A 10210-nucleotide genomic window follows, 5' to 3' on the forward strand; every position below is an offset into this window, starting at 1 on the left:
ATAAAAACAAAGGCAGGAGTAAATAAGTAATGATATACATATTCAACTGTATTAAGATGATAATATTTCTCTAAAATTGAGAAGCCTAAAATATTTAACAGACAGACAAGATTACACTGATATTTATAAAGAAGTAGATACAGAAGAGCACATAGGCAACATTGTAGGAACATATTCTTTATCTTTTCCATTTTACTCCTAAGTGAAAATTATTGCTGCAAGAGAAGTTATCAAGTTCACTCTTTTCCGCAAATTCTCTTTACCTGCCAGTTAACAATCCATCTCTTTTCTCCCAAATGCTACCAAATGTTACTTCAGGCCCCAGAAATGCTCCAGGTATCCCAGAGCCTCAAGTTGCAGTATACTTGCAGTTTTATTTTAGCTAAAGCATGTAGAGGGTTTGGCAAAATAAGCTTAAGTTACCTAAATTAGAACCCCATCAATGGACTACATATGAAATATTCTTGACATTAACCATGAGCTAGATAGGGTTTTAGAAAAAGTGAGGAGGTAGGGCATGAGCCTAGGACAGTAGATTGAACCATCTAACAAACTGGATAGGACTAACATCAGTGCTCAAACCAGGTGACCTGCTCTCTGTCTGGTAGTCACATGAGCATAACGAGGATGGATTTGATTTTAAAATTAAAGCATTTTTAGAAGAAATGTTTCAAAGTAATTATTAAAAAATGTTCTACCTTAATGCAAAAAAATAAAAAGAAGACGAGGGTGTTGTAGTTTTTTTTTTTAATTAGCCAGTTCCACTTCACCAGTCAGAACAAAGATAAGAGAGATGACTTCTAGGAACTGGGACATCCTGTCATCTTTCCCCATTGCATTAAAATAGGAGCCATCTGTTTACAAAAGTTTCCATGACCACAGTCCCCTCTTATGATACACCATCTTGTTATGCAGTTTAAAAATTCTTCAAATTTTGGCTTTTTTCTATGAATCTCCATCTATCTGCCTGCAACAAGGACAATTTTGATAATGAGGAAGTAGGCAAAGTTAGGAAGAGAATCTCCAAAGTATTATGACAGCTCTGCTTTGGAAAAAATTAATATTGAATAATAAATTGAAATTTGCAACTGAACTGCAACACAATTTGACAATTCATCAGTAATTTGAGGTGAAACTGGACAAGGCCTAAAATACCTGGACACAGAAACTATTAGGTCCTAAATAAAGTTTATATTCATGAGATATTACAGTTGTCCTAAGCAAGTCCATTTTCCAATTCTGAACAAAGCATCTGTAAGCCTAGCTAATGATGGAACTTGTGGCTCTCTTTCTTTCATCTCAATATATTCTTTACTTCCAAATGCCCATCCGTATCCACAATCATGATCCCTACTGATAGAGAAAATAAAGCAAATTCTCTGAGGCAAAAAAGTATAAAAATTGCTCCTGGGAGAGGGATCACATAAAGATAAAAATGATAGAAAGACACTATTACATTTTACCCAGGTCCATTTTAATTCATATCAATATCTTAGAGAAGTAACTAAGATCCCTTTCAAAATCATACAGAAGTAGAAAACAGTCTCTGAAACCCCTAGTCTGATGAATTCTTGGGATCACAGACTTTAAAACATTTGCTAATACCATTCAAGAGATATATAAATTTAAGTGGGAAAAAGTGACTTTATGTATTAACATTAAATAATAAATTAATATTCCATTAGAAAAGCAGGACACAAATCTTAAAGGTAGAAGCAGTAAGCAGAAAAAGATTTTTTTATCAGTATAATCAGACTTGCTCTTATCACAGTACTAGGTTATCTCAGAGCACTTATGCTGATCTCTACTTCAAAATAATGAAAACCATTAATTCCACCAATACATTTTTTTATATATTGTAACCATGGTTCACACATAGAGTCATTTCAACAAAATATGTTAAATTCCTACAGAGTCATTTTATGTATAAAAGTTCTTATTCTGGGATTCTAGGTGCCAAAGGGCACCAAGACAAAAATAAGAATAAAAGTCAAAGCTATTGGTGTATTTATTGAGAAGCCAAATCAACAAAACATAGTGGAATGTGAAATAGTGGACTATGAATGATTCTTCAAGCTTAGAATACTAGGAATTATTTAGGCACATTATTTCATCATGCAACTCTTCTTTAGGTCTTTACCTCTTCTATATTCACTTTCTCTTCTTGCATTTGTGTTCTCTATGTATGTTTTGCAAGGAATCAAACCCAGGACCTATACATCCCATATATGTGAAGCATGTATAACTGAGCCACATTCCCACCTCTGGTATGTTTACTTACCCTTCAGGTTCAGCTTACTATAATTATCTTTATCTTCCTATATTGATCATTGGATTCTATTCCATTATGTGATTTGTTTCCCTGCTGGTAGAGTGTCTCTCATTCCCTTTCTCTACTTCTCCACTCCACCTTCACATTCTTGTCCTGGTTGACTAATAGCAATCACTCCTTCATGGGTTTTCTAGATGGTGCTTTGAGCAGCAAGAATCTATCCTATAGTTTCTAGTAAGGAAGAATATTAATTTTTTATTTTCAGGAGCCAATATAAAGAAGCTCTTGATCAATAGCCTGGCCACTAGAATAATGACTTTAAAAACATTTCAATGGACAAGGCTACATAACCTTTAAAACCCAGGTTGAATTATAATTTTCAGAAATATGGGAAATATTGCCATTGGTTAGTTATTAATAACCAGCCATCTAGGGAAGGCCAGTAGACTAGACCAGGATTAGTCTATGTGCATATATTTCCAGTGTAGCCAGAGATACTTATGTTGCTTAGTCACTGCTAACTGGACAGACCCTCTATAAGAAGGCTGCTTTTTTAAATCAAAATTGAAGTTTGAGAAACAGAGGCAAAGCCGCTGAGACTTTGTGACCTTTGTGCTTTAGCTTTGGACAAACAGACAAGTGCAAAATACCTTCTCCCTGCCCTCACCAGGTAAAATATTTGTCCTGAACAGCCGTCTCTTCCAGTAAGGCACTGAATACTTAGATGCAAACTGAAAATTCTATCAATGACCTAAAAAGAAAGGAAAAAAAAGAAGGGAAGAAAATGAAAAAAAGAAAGAGGGAAAAAATCAAGAAACTAACCTGCATTTAAAAACATAGTTTTGTCTAGCCATCACTCCACATTTGAGAATGACTTCCTCTATTTTACTTTTCATACTTTTTAAATTCTAATAAAGAAAACTTTTTCTGCTTAAAACATATCTGAAAGTACAATGATACTTACAGGACAAACATACACAGAAAAAGGAGATCAGTATGTGTAGGGTAAAATAAAATAAGGCATTTCAAAAATGTTACTCATTTTTTATTTATCTTCTTAAAGAAATTAGTCTTTGAGGGTGGTTTTTCATTATTTATTAATTTATTTTATATAAATCATATGGTCTTTACTATTAGCATACCGTTCAGTAGTATTTTGCAAGACTGTCAGCAGATTTTTTTTCTATGTCAGCTTGGGATATTTTATCTCATTGTTTAAATAAAAGCAACATACTAGTTGGAAAGATTTAGGAACTCCTTTATAATTCTCAATCACTTGTATAAACAGTTTTTTTTATAATAAGCATGTAAAACTGATAATTTATTAATCTTATGAAGTAATCAAATGTAAAGTTATAACCAATGATGTAAGATATCAAAGTTTTATGTATTTATTTAAAATAAAACCTGAGGACAAAGCTTTTAGACTCAACTAGTTTTTCTTCCAATTCTAAGGAATTTTATTTCTTGACTTCTAATTATTAAAAGTAAACAAATCAAACTCAATTTCCCTAGGTCTTGATTATATTTTTAAATACATAACCCAAAATGACAATATTAATTCATATGCCCTACTGTAAAATTACATTATTTATTGTGTCTCATTTTTCTTATCCTTTCCCCCAAAGTAATATGCTTAACAGCAACATTTTTCCCTCTTTTTCTCTTTTTTGTTTATTTTTTTGTTTTGGGGCTACATTCAGCAATACTCAAGAATCACTCTCTAGCAGTGCGTGGGGACACCAAATGGGATGCTAGGATCAAACCAGGTGCAAGGCATTTTCCCTACCATTGTAATATTTCTTGGGATCATTGACAGCAACTTTTTAAACTGTAGATAAACACATATTTATATGATGCAAGAAAAATATTTGCCTGATCATTTCTCCCAACAAAACTGTTATGTGATCTTTTCTACACTGTATTCTAGAATACTCATAGCAAAATAAGTAGGAGGACCATAGACTGAGGTTATAATTAACTCCTTTTTTTGTTTTGTTTTGGTTTTTGGGCCACACCCGACGTTGCTCAGGGGTTACTCCTGGCTGTCTGCTCAGAAATAGCTCCTGGCAGGCACAGGGGACCATATGGGACACCGGGATTCGAACCAACCACCTTTGGTCCTGTGTCGGCTACTTGCAAGGCAAACACCGCTGTGCTATCTCTCCGGGCCCTAATTAACTCCTTCTTAACATGAGAAAGCTACTAATTTTATTTTAATTTCTTAAACTTTTTTGGTTTGGGGACCACACCTGTGACGCTCAGGGGTTACTCCTGGCTATACGCTCAGAAGTCGCTCCTGGCTTGGGGGACCATATGGGATTCCGGGGGATCGAACTACGGTTCGTCCTAGGCTAGCACTGGCAAGGCAGACACCTTACCTCTAGTGCCACAGCGCTGGTCCTCCAAAAACGCTATTAATTTTAAACCAGATGTCTTCCCAGGTTCAAATGAATGCTTCTTGGGGTTTGTAAAAATAGCCATTTCTTTTTACATCCTGTCTGGTTTCTATGTTGCATCCTTGATCTCTAACACCGTTAACATCCAATTCAACCTCTACAGGTTACACTGCTGAGATGATGAAGATACTATTTTCCTTAGGGGACAGGAGCCATTCCTGGCTATGTTCAGGCTTACTTATGGCTCTGTGCTCAGGGAACACTTCTGGCAGTGCTCAAGGGATTGAACCTAACCTAGATCAAATAAGATAAGTGCCTTACTTGCTATACTATCTTTCTGGTCCAGTGATGTAGATTTTAATGTTTCTCTCTTATGAGTGGGGAAACTCCTACCTCCAATATTCATAGAAAAAGTATATTTTATTTATACTGAATGCTTTCCTTGAGATAATGAACATTGAAATAATGGGATTCAGTTTAGTCAACCAACATAAAAGACAAGAGTGAGTAGATAAGAAGAAGGGCAGGGGGAGAGTAAAATCTCACATATTCATTCTTTCTCCAGTGTCCCCAGTTTCCTTTACAATTCTGTTTTACTTGTTCTTACTCATTCCCAGTTACTGTCCAAGAGGGCCTCTGTCCTGGTTTTTGTCAGCAACATGTATAGAAATGCTTTTCCTAGTGATCTAAAAGACTCTACTTTCCAGCAATTGCCTCTGAGTTTCATTCCTCAGAAATAGACTTTTTCCAGCCTCTCTTCACTTTTTACTGTTTCAAATCCTCATTAGTTTTCTCTAGTATGAGACGATCCTGATATCATGGTATAAAGAAAAGACATGTGTTGTTCTTAGAAACTAGAGCTCTGTCCTAAAAAGAACTGTTGAGAAATACATGGAATCCCAAAGATGCTAAAGGAAGTCCCTTTCTTGAAGGGGCTTAGGAGTGAGGAAATGGCAAGAGTGATTTTTTCCTCTTTCTGGCCCATAGTATTAGTTCCAATAAGAAGATATTGTTATGCTTCAGATTTATGTCAGCCTAAAGTTTAACTCAAAAGTCAAACATTCAGAAGAAATAATATCAATTTATTCCATTGTCTTTAGAAGGATTTCCCCTCTGATGTCCAACATTTTCTCTTAACTTCACAAACACTTGGGCTTGAAGCAGGACAGAGCTGCTCAACTTGACAAAACGACTTGGTTAAAATGATTGAGAATTCATTTCATGTTACTTAGAACCATGTGAAAGTTTATGTAGTTAATTTAATTGATTTAAAGCATAAATATTTTACTGTTAATGTTTTTTCTTGAAATAGTTGCCTTTGTGGGGATCTGTTAATTATTTATAGTGATCTTTTCTATTATATTGACTGACAGATATAAAAATATCGCTAAGTGCTCTTTTTAAACAAACAGATTTCCCTACATACTTTAAGATGCTAAGGAACAATTACAGTGAATATTTTCTATGCAGAGTTAATTTTGACCAAAAGTCAGAAAACAATGTTTCTAGAATAGATATGATACAAACACATTAAGTGGCTTTATATACTTATCACTAAATTTCGTTTCCATCTCTGTCTTGGTGGGGAAGCTTACACCACTAATGTTTTTGTGTTTCAATCTGTAGAGATGATCTAATTTGTCAAATGCAGTTCCTACAATTTATGAACATAAAGTAGGAATCTGCTCCCATTTAGAAAGGGAATGCCAACCAAATGGATGGGAGACTAGTGGTGGAGTCCTTAGCCAGTAGGAAATTCCTTAAGTTTGTCCTATCACATACCAAGATGAAGCCTAAAAGATGGGTCTATGTGCACTTTAATATGGTAGCCCAAGGGCCTCACAGGTAAGAACTCCTATTTAGAGGGCCCTGGGAATTGAAGTAGAGGCTTGGAGGCCCCACTTACACTTCCCTGTGAACCCATAAAACAAACAAATAAAACCTGTTTAGTGCCAAAAATACAATGAATTTGAAACACCCTAAACTTCTCTGCCTGCAGCCTTAATATCCCCCGTTATTTTCTGACTGAATGCAATGAGTAAGTAATTATATTTCTCCCAGACTTAGCTTCCTCTCCAATAAAATAGGAATAGCAATTTTATTCTCCAGGGTGTGGTTAGAATTAAAAAGGAAAAAGTACACAGAGCATATCCATCAGAGTGTCAGTCCAGAGCTCAGTCATGGCTAGCATTGATTATTAATTACCACCATCACCTATCTATAAAAAGCTTAGCAAAAAAAAAAAAAACAAACAAAAAAAAACTATCTTGGCATGAATTTTGATGTTTTCCTCCAATAGTTACCAAGAGAAATAGGACCACCTGTTCCCTCCAGCAAAGGAAAGTGGCCTGATCACATATCCAGGATGCAAAAGAAACAGGTGCCTAATGTTACACCTTGCGGGGCAAGGCACTTTATTCTGAGGACCTACCTCATGGATCCAGGTAAATGAGAGAAGCCAAGGCTCAGTCCCTCGATGCCCAACCTGGGAGGGTGTGGCCTTTGTGCTCTCCTGCAGCACCTGGCGGAGCTCTGTGCCCACACTGGAAATCCCAGTTTCTGGGGTCCCTGGAGTGACCCAAAGGCAAAGAGCTTGATGCTCCAGGGGTGTCCTGGAAATTGTGTGAAAGACCGCGGAATTCCTTCCCGAGCTGCGGGTAGTCCATGCACTTCTGGAAGGGAGGGTCTGGCCAAAATGCGGGGCTCGGAAAATAGGGACTGCCCGAGCTCTGCTGGAACGCAAAAGCCTGGAGCTCCACAGGGCAAGCCCAGCCTGCTGTGCCCCTAAAAAGCTGCACGTGGCAAGTCTGAACAGCGGGTTTTAAGCAGCTCCCGACATTTGCAACCTCCCAATTCTTCTCCCACGGGGTGAAGAGGAACCCGGTACCACCGGACTGGGAACCCAAGGCGCTGCTACAAGAGGGGTGTGCACTTCTCCAAGAGGGAAGGGTTAAATGAGGTCTTCCAAGCCCTTGGCACCCCCGTGCGTCCCCACCCGCAAGCAGTGAACCCCGGGAACCGCACCTTCTTCGCTCCAGCAGTCCAGGCCCCCCTCCTGCAAACAGCCTGGAGCTCCAGATAGCGGGAACGCAAAGGAGGGGAGGGGAAAGGATCTCCCCGTTAAATCAGCCTAAGGCTTCTGGGGTAACCAGAAAGATTTACCTAAGACCCACCTCCGCCGGGGGCTCTGGCTCTGGGCGCTGGATGTTCTCTCACGCGCTCACAGGGTGCGCACACCCCCCGGGTTCGGGCCCCCGCCCTGTCTCCGCCCAGGTGCGTTCGGCAGAGGGGCGGGGGTGGGGTGCGGATCCCTCTGCAGCCTCCGCCCCTCCGCTTTCCTCCAACCACGGGGGACCTGGGTCCACCTGCCTGACGCTGGGGACTCCCCCTGCCCACACGCCTTTCCCTGGGGGCCAGGAATCCCCACCCCACCCTTGGCTTGCCAAAGAGAAGCCTTGGCTTCCCACATCCTGCCAGGGGAGTGTGGGTTTGGGTCTGGCCACCGGGCTGCGGAGGTGTTATTGGTGCACAAAAAAGAGGGGTCTTAGGGGATATGGTTCTACAGGCACCAGAAAATTAAAAAGAAAGAAGCATCCTTGGTCCACGATCTGACCACCCAGTCACCGCCCAAGACACCAACGCATTCTGAAATCTTGCAAGGAGATTTGTTTTAACTGGAGCGGGAGCTCTCCCCACCCATACACCCCAAACCTGCCTGCCAACTCCACCCAAACCCAAGCAATCCAGGGCTGCATTCCACTCCTGGGCACCTGCTCAGGCGCCAGGCCCTTCCACCTCCCAGTACAGACACCCTCAGGCTAGAGCCCTTTGGGCTCCAAATCTCTTTCCCTCCAAATCCGGTGGCTGCGCCTTTGGGGCTGGCCCTTTCCTGCCTTTGGTTTCCCTTCAACCCCCCCCCCCGTACCCCCTCCAACAAGCGACAACCCTCGCCTCCCCAAAACCACCCACCAGATCCGTACATATGCAGTTCTCAAGGCGCATTACAGGCGCAAACCACTCCGAGGGGTTCATGCCGACTTGGGGGTACCAGAGCCAAGGTGTATAGAGTCTGGCATGGAGCACAAAGCCCCAAGAAGGGTCTGATGAGGAAGGGGACAATCCTGCAGCCTTCCCCACCAGGTCCCTTATCTCCCAATTTCATCAACTCTGCCCAGCCCCTGAAGCAAGCTCTGCCAGCGCCTGAAGCTGTTGAAGCAAAAGCTGGGTGCAAAACCTCGCGTCTCTCAGCGAGAGCTCCAGGGAGGGAGTGAAAAACCCGACTGGCAGCGACACCAGGGAAGGGGGGGCAGATGCCTGCGGCTGGGGGAAGGGCTCACGCGACAATAGAGGTGCAACTTGCAGGGCAGCAGGTGAGCACCGCACAGAAAAGGGGGGCCACAAAAGTTTGCAGACTGCAGGAGCCCGGCTGCACAGGAGCCAAGAGGGTGGACATGCCCCCTTGCTGGGAGTGGTCCTTCTAAGGGACAGCACCAAGGGGCATAGGTGGTCTGAACGTGGCTGAGAACTGGGGGGCTAGTTCCAACACTCCGGAAGGGAAGGCCTAGGTTTTGGAGAAGGGAGAGTGTCCCCAGCATTTTTGCAAAAAAAAAAAGCAACAGGCGGCTGCACCTTACCTTGCACCAAACCCGGGCTGGGGAGGTTGCTCCATTCTTGTAGCACTGGGAGGTGTCGGGGGAGACTGCCAGGTGTCGGGGCGCTTATGCCAGGTAGCTTCTGCCACTGTCCCCACCCCGGCGGCTACTCCCGAGGCCCACCCCAGACCCGGTGGGCGGGGCGGGCAGATTCCCGGGAGGCGCCCGGGGCTGCGGGGAGCCCAGCGCGGGACCCCGGCCAGTGCGTGGCTGGGCAGCCGCCCTATAGCTCTTTCCCCCGGGTCGGGGTGCGGTCCTGGGCGGCGGCGGCGGCGGCTCTGCAGCCCCGGAGCTGGTCCCGCTGGAGAGCAGGAGACAAAGAGGCAGGGAAAGGCGCAGCGGCGTTCGCCCCGGAGACTTGGGGTGCAGAGCCCGGAGCAGAGGCGCCTCCAAAGCTGGGCTGGGGAGGAGGGAGGAGCGAAGAGCAGACTGGGAACTCGCAAAAGAGCCGGAGGGAGAGGACGTGATCCAGCCCGGACCCTTTGGGCTGGCTGGCAGGCTCTGCCCTTCTTGCTACGGGCTGGCGGGTCTGCTGGGGCGAAGGCGGGATTCGAACCCCCGGAGCTGGCGGAGCGCAGCGGGGCTGCGAGTTCAAGCGCCGCCGCCGGGAGCACCTTCACAGCCCGGTTTGCCTCCAACTACTGCGATCCAGGAGGAATTGGGCTGCGTGGAGCAGCCGAACGCAGACTTGGGGTGCTTGTCCCCCCCAAGATGGGGAGGAGGAAGCAGCGGTTTGACATCCTCGACTGAACTATGGTCCCCTGGAAGCCAAGTAGACACTTCAGAGGCCTTTTGAGGGAAGAATGAATTCCTGGACTCTTCCCCTTTCATTTCCCCCATCACCCCTCATAAGGACCAGTGACAAGCTCTTACTCTGAAGGATCCCC

At 43.3% G+C, this 10210-nt stretch overlaps 1 protein-coding gene across 1 annotated transcript in view; it reads right to left on the reverse strand.

Annotated features, from left to right (window-relative positions):
• The window catches only part of LRRC3B (leucine rich repeat containing 3B), a 112296-nt gene extending 102730 nt beyond the window's left edge, over positions 1–9566 (reverse strand). The window contains exon 1 of the mRNA XM_049766070.1: positions 9306–9566. The gene's annotated coding sequence lies outside the window, so the exon portion shown is untranslated. The remainder of the gene's footprint in view (positions 1–9305) is intronic.
• Positions 9567–10210: the final 644 nt, after the last annotated feature.

Source organism: Suncus etruscus, chromosome 20 (genome assembly GCF_024139225.1).
Source record: "Suncus etruscus isolate mSunEtr1 chromosome 20, mSunEtr1.pri.cur, whole genome shotgun sequence".
Classification (NCBI taxonomy): domain Eukaryota; kingdom Metazoa; phylum Chordata; class Mammalia; order Eulipotyphla; family Soricidae; genus Suncus; species Suncus etruscus.